Source organism: Trichosurus vulpecula, chromosome 9 (assembly GCF_011100635.1).
Source record: "Trichosurus vulpecula isolate mTriVul1 chromosome 9, mTriVul1.pri, whole genome shotgun sequence".
Lineage (NCBI taxonomy): Eukaryota > Metazoa > Chordata > Mammalia > Diprotodontia > Phalangeridae > Trichosurus > Trichosurus vulpecula.
This window is the reverse complement of record NC_050581.1, coordinates 30,740,449-30,747,381: the sequence shown is the minus strand read 5'-3', so window position 1 is coordinate 30,747,381 and position 6,933 is coordinate 30,740,449. Positions and strand designations below refer to the sequence as shown.

Below are 6,933 nucleotides of genomic sequence, written 5' to 3'. Positions count from 1 at the left end.
CTAGCTTCAGGTCTGTTTATTTTCTAGTCAGTGAAATTACTTTCTTCCTTTACACTAAAACAGCAAATCTCACATCCTACCGAGAGAGAGGAGAGAGTAATAGAGACATGTGCTGATTGCTTTTAATTTTAGTCCTAGCTGCGAACCTTTGAAATCCACTAAGATGTTTTAGCAGTTGCAAAAATCTTTAAGCCATAATTTAGAAATTTACAGTCAAGATATTTCATTTCAGTTACAAATTTAGTCTCTAATTAGTTTATGGTGCCATAAATTTCTACAAACCAGGAAAAAGATTTCCTTTCTTTCCTTGTCTGTCTTTATCTCTGTAATCTCCAACTTGGTCAGGGTTGTGAAAATAGAGATAAAGAAATAATATCCCAGTTTTTTCTCCTTATCTTTCATTGGAAATTTAATCAAAGTATCAGTGTAAGTTCTTGCTTATTGTACTACAAATAGCTAGGAAAGCTATTAGCGGAAGCTAATCACTAATATAGTCTTCCCCACCCTTCCAAGCTCCCTTTCTGTGCTTTTTGACAGCAGTCTTTATGAGTGACTAGGTGTTCTCCTTCAGAATTCTCCAAGGTAATTAACCTTGTGTGCCCTAGAGAACTTCTAAAGTGGAAGTCACCATCAAAGCTCACCTCATTGCCTGCCAAATAAGTTTCTCTCACTAATCTAGGATCTTCTCAAATGAATGGATATAAAGATGGTCCATCAAAGTCACACCAGACAAGATGAGACAGAGATAGCTGACAAAACAATCCTGGTCCTTTCCTGACAGGTCTTGATGTTTAACTAGAAGACCTGTGTCATGATGCCGTGTTCATCAGGATATCAGAGTGGCTACCAGCCAGTCTCAAACTGGGAATCTCTGGAAGGTTGAAGAGAAATATAGGAAGAGAAAGAAAGAAAACTTTATCAAAGGATCAGCTTACTTTTAACCAGTTTGTTACAGATGCTTATATAGATCAAGTCAAGACTATTTATTAACAGATTAGGAAATCCTGGGCTAATTCTAACCTGTCTGAGTCTTTCTCTGGGCTAAAGCCAAATATAACCCCTTAATATTCTGGGCACCCAGAATTCTCAATCCTAATTCTACAAATCCAGGACCATGACTGGTGTTAAACGTGAACCCCAGGGGACTCACTACATTTTTACTATATCCACTTTGATCCCATGTTGGTCAGGTCCTGATTGGCCTTATGTAGGGAGTAGGTATTTTGAGCTGTATATCAGCAGGTAAATATAAACATTAAAATTCGGGGAATGCCAAATACAAGCTTTGGATGAGCCCAAGATAACACCTGAGAAGACCTTTGTATTGTTAATGTATTTTTGCTTAATGGGAAGATCTTTCCCATCCATTAATAGGCCTATGAGTTTGAGTCATGTGAGCGTGGGTCATGAGAGTTGTGATTCCCTCTGACCCTGAAGAAGTGTATATATACTCAGAGGTTACACTTTTGCTTTGGGGCTCACTCATGGGAAGAGTGTTTGTGTGATGTAGCCAGATGAGACTCTGGGTAGCTGTTAAGGAGCTCCCTGGCTTTGAAAACCCAGATGTTGGTGCACTGGGTGAGATCTAAGCATTCCTTATAGCCATCTGGCTTCCCTGGAACATCTCTGAGGTCACCCTGGCCTCTACAGTAAGGTTCTGGGTTAGACAATTTCTAGTCAGATAAACTAGGTTCAAACAATGTTAATATTGAACAAGGTTTTCTGGACACCATATTAAACTATTTTTTCCGCAGCTGCCAAAGTCATACTACTAATAGGTGTCTGAATCAGGATTTATACTCAAGTCTTCCTCACTTCAAGTTCACCATCTATCCACTGATGATGTTATGTACTAGTGAGTCCACAGTGCCCTGTGGAATAAAAATAACTTATTTATCTTTTATTAATATTGTTTGAACCTAGCTTCATATGACATCAGTGACATCAAAATTGCCTAACAAAATATTACTGTAGAGATGACCTCAGACATGCTCCAGGGAAGACAGATGGCTATAAGGAATGCTTAGATTCCATCCCATGCTTATTTTGGGTCCACTCAGATCTTGTTTTGAGGACATCCAAAGCTTGTGTTTTGAGTTCCCCAAATTAAAACGAACACTTATACTTACCTCCTGACGTATATCTCAAACTGCCCTTCTCTGGAGACTACCTATTGCCTATAGTGAGAACAATCAGGTTCATACTCCCTCTTTTGAGCTCTATATAGTGTGACCTCACAAAGACTTAGGAGGGAGCCACAATTTTTTTCCAGCTCTCTCCTTTGCTAAGTGGCCTAATAAAATTCTTTCAAAATCGATTTCAGGTTTAGGAGTTTGTTCTCATGATTAACATTTATGATGGTAGGGATGGTAGTCCCTGGTGGTTGCCCCAAGTAAACTTGAAGGCTCTCCAAGACTGTGGAAGCTGAGCAATACTCTCTGATCTAATATTGAGCACAGACAAGATCTGACTAATACAGGATCAAATTGGACATGGTGAGAACCTGGTGAGTTCCCTTGGGTTCAGATCCAATGCAGTTAAGGCTCCAGATTAGTATTACAACTGACACTATGTGTCACTATGTGAAAGTGAACTAACCCCTTTGGGCAGAACACCTGCAGGCAATGCTGTGGTCCTCAAGCCTTCTGAGGTGAGTGAACAAATGGCCATCCTGTTGGCCACACTACTCCCTCAGTACCTGGAAAAGGACCTATTTCCACTTATTAATAACGGTGTTCCTGAGACCACAGAATTGCTCAAGGAGAAATTTGACCACATACTCTATACTAGAAGCATGGGAGTGGGCAAGAGTATCATGACAGCTGCAGCCAAGCACCTGACCATAGTGACCCTGGAACTGGGAGGGAAGAGTTCCTGTTACATCAATAATTACATTGATATTGACATTGCCTGCAGACGTATCACCTGGAGAAAGCTCAAGAACTGTGGCCAGGATTGTTTGACTCCGGATTGCATACTCTGTGATCCTGCTCTGCAAGACCAAGTAGTGGAGAAGATTAAAAAACCCTGAAGGAATTCTATGGAGATGATGCCAAAAATTCTCATGACTATGGAATAATGGTCAACAGCTGTCACTTCAAAAGGGTGATGAGCTTAATTGGGGGACAGAAGGTGGAGGGAATGCAGATGAGGCCTCTTGCTACATACCCTAACCATTCTCACTGATGTTGACCCAAGGTCTCAAGTGATGCAGGTAGAAGTTTTTGGGCCTGTTCTCCCCATTGTCTATGTGAACAGCCTGGATGAAGCCATCCATTTCATCAATGAGCTGCCAAAGCCCTTGGCTCTCTTTGTGTTTTCTAACAATGACCAAGTCATGAAGAAGATGATTTCAGAGACTTACAGTGGAGGTGTGACTGCCAATGACATGATAGTCTGTGCTGGTATCCACACTCTATCCTTTAGTAGTATAGGTGACAGTGGCATGGGCTCCTATCATGGTAAGAAGAGCTTTGAGATCTTCTCCTACCACCAGTCCTGCTTGATCATGCCTCTGAAGAAGGAGAACTTTGACAAATTCTGATTCCCACCTTTTCCTGTTGAGGCCTCACTCAAGCAAAGAGGTGGCTATGGCCTTTTACCCACTGGGGCAAACCGATGTCTGGAAGCCCATCATTTCACTCCTAGCTCTGAATCTTCACCATTGCTGTGCTCCCCCTCTCCCCTCTCTACTCCCTGCCTCAAGCAATCCTACCCCTCCCTCAATTAGCAGTTTGAGTGTCACCTCCTCTGGGAAGCCTTCCCAGACCATCCCAGCCTACAGCTGTATCACCTTGCTCTTTGGGACTTCTGGAGCATCTACTGTCTTTACCTGACCCTTGGCCTTAGCATAAATTCCTTTAGGTTGTTACTTAGCTGTTCTGGGCTCCTATGTCTTTATCTTCCTAAGTAGACTGGAAACTCTTTGAGGGCAGGGATCAGCTTACCTGTTTTTTATCTCTCCCCCAACCCCATGGTACCTAGCACAGTGCTGAGCATTGGACATTTATTCATTAATGACCTGTTGAATGAACAAAAAAAAGTGAACTCTAAAATTTGAAGTGATAATAGCCAATGGCCCTTGGGAAAATTGAGATTTTGACTGTTTGCATTTGTGATTATAAATTAATATTTTATTTGGTTGAAGTTTATCCCAAAACTAAATTATGAAGTGTATCATTTAAAATGATGTGCTCTCCTATTAGCATAATTGTGATAAATCAACACTTAATGCCAAATATAGTTGATATTTGGCATTAAGGAAATGACCTTAGAACTATAGGGATTTGGAAAACTTGAGTTCAAACCCAGTCTCAGACCTGACCCCAAGTAGGTCCTTTCATTTCTCTTTACCTCATTTTCTTCATCTGTAAAATTGGGATAATAAAATAGCACTTACCTTTAAAGATAGTTGTAAAGGTCAAATGACATAATAATTGTAAAATGCCTGGCACATAGTAAGTAAATGCTATATAAATGTTACTTATTATTATTATTTTTATTAGGAGTTTATGTAAAGGGTAACTAGGTGGCACAATGGATAGAGCACTAGACCTGGAGTCAAGAGGATTAGAGTTCAAATCTGGCCTTAGACACTTACTAGCCGTGTAACCCTAGGCAAGTCACTTAATCCAATTGCCTCAAAAAAATTAGAATATATCTCTCTGTATAGACTATTATACTCTCTCTCTTCCACATATGTGTGTATGTATATACAGATAAATATACATATACATATGTGCTCTATTCTGATTTCTTTTTTAATGTGATTGATAATGGAATGCTAAGTTGAGAGACAGATGCAGTGATTTTCTCTATAGAAGAATTCAGAAATGTGTTCAACTGAATTGATGTTACTTGTCTGGCAAAAATTTTATATTATAATTCTAAAATTCACAATATTGTTTCTGATATTGTTAGGCTTCTAATATTTCTTATATTGTAATTTCTGAGAAGTTATTGTATAAAAATGCTATTAATTTGAAAAAAGATAGCCAGAGGGTGTTTTAACTGTATCATTAGAAAAGTAACTTCTTTTTTAGTCTAGATGCTGTTAGGTTATGAATTGAGTGGTTAAAAAGTATGATCACAAAGTTTAAAACTGTTAAGTTTTTCATTGAGCATATTTGGCTTTAAAATGGATAATAATTACTGTTTGGGGAAAAAGTACTACAGAATTGGTAAATTGTCCTTATTTTTGTGAAGTTCCTTGGAACTTTCTATTTGGGCAGGTTCATAAGATTTTATCATCTCTGTGAGAAAAACTACTGATAGCATGTTGTAAAGTTTTTTAAAAAACATTTTATTTCTTTCCAATTACATGTAAAAACAATTCTTGAAATTTGAGTTTTAAATTTTTGAGTACCAAATTCTCTCCTTTCCTCCTTCTGCTCCCCCCTCCCTGAGATGGGTTATACATATGCAGTCATGCGAAACACATTTCCATATTAATCATATTGTGAAAGAAAACACAGACAAAAAATGAAAAAATAAAATTAAAAAATAGTGTAACTTCAATCTGCATTCACATTCCATCAGTTTTTTCTCTGGGGGTGGAAAACATTTTTCACTATAAGTCTTTTGAGATTGTTTTGGATCTTTGTATTGCTAAGAATAGCTTAGTCATTCACAGTTGATCATCATAAATATTGCTATTACTGTATACAATGTTCTGGTTCTGCTCATTTCACTTTACAACAATTCGTGTGAATCTTTCCATTTTTTTCCTGAAAGTATCTTGCTTGTTATTTCTTATAACATAACAGTATTCCATTACAATCATATGCCACAACTTCTCTGGCCATTCCCCAATTAATAGGCATCCCTTTAGCTTCCAATTCTTTTCCACACAGAAGGAGATGCTATCTTTATTCTTGTACACATGAATTCTTTTCCTTTTTAAAAAATCTCTCTGAGATAGAGACCTAATAGTGGTATTGCTGGGTCAAGAGATATGCACAGTTTTATTGCCCTTAGGGCATAATTCTAAATTGTTCTCCAGAATAGTTGGATACGTTCACAATTTCACGAACAATGTGTTAACATTGCAATCTTCCCACATCCCCTCCAACATTTGTCATTTTCTTTTTTTCTGTCATATGTCTGATAAGTGTGAGGTGGTACCTCAGAATTGTGAAGTTTTGAACTTATGAATTGGTTTGATGAGAAACTGGGATCTCTCATAGCTGAAGCAATATGACTTGCAGGGCTGCTAATATTAAATAGTTTATATGATAGGTTGTTTGACCATCAGTTATGAAAATTATGAACATACACCTGGAATAGTATGTATTGAAGTTACATCTCTAAGCCAACTTATTATTGATAGTGTTAGATTTAAAGATTTTATTTTTGTCTTAGAAATTAATAGGCAATATAGATATCTGTTAGACTAGAGGCTTACCGCAAGTAGCCAGAACTTATGGTTTTTGAGTGAGGTATCATGTGTTCATTATAAGCATAAAACTCCCAAATGTGATTATTCTTAATTTCTAAATGATTGATTTCTACTTCAGGATGGATTTAAACTAGAAAGGATAAATGATATAAGGCCCTCTATGTGCTTATTATTAATTATTATTGTAACAACATGTGAAAAATAATAATCTAGACCAAAATTGTGATTAGTGAAATTTTGCTGCTTGAGGTGAAATCTCTTGAGACTGTATTTTGACATTGTTCTGAGTTTCAAGTTCAGATATCATTGTGTGACTCATCATTGATCCATTATTCATGGAAAAGGCTATGTGCTGCCCAAAAGGAGTGCAGACTGAGAAATGCTGTAAGTGGATGTCTGTGCCTGGGAAAGTTAAGGGGATGACCTTGTTAAGGCAAAAGTAGGATCCTATTGACTCAGTTTGTCAATTGTGCTGTTTTATTTCTAAACAGGAAATTTTCCCACCTGATTAATTCTGAACCTGGCCATGATTCCCT

General features: G+C 37.7%; 1 pseudogene; it reads left to right on the top strand.

The window, feature by feature from the left end:
• Positions 1–814: 814 nt before the first annotated feature.
• On the top strand, positions 815–3,730 carry LOC118832070 (annotated as a pseudogene).
• Positions 3,731–6,933: the final 3,203 nt, after the last annotated feature.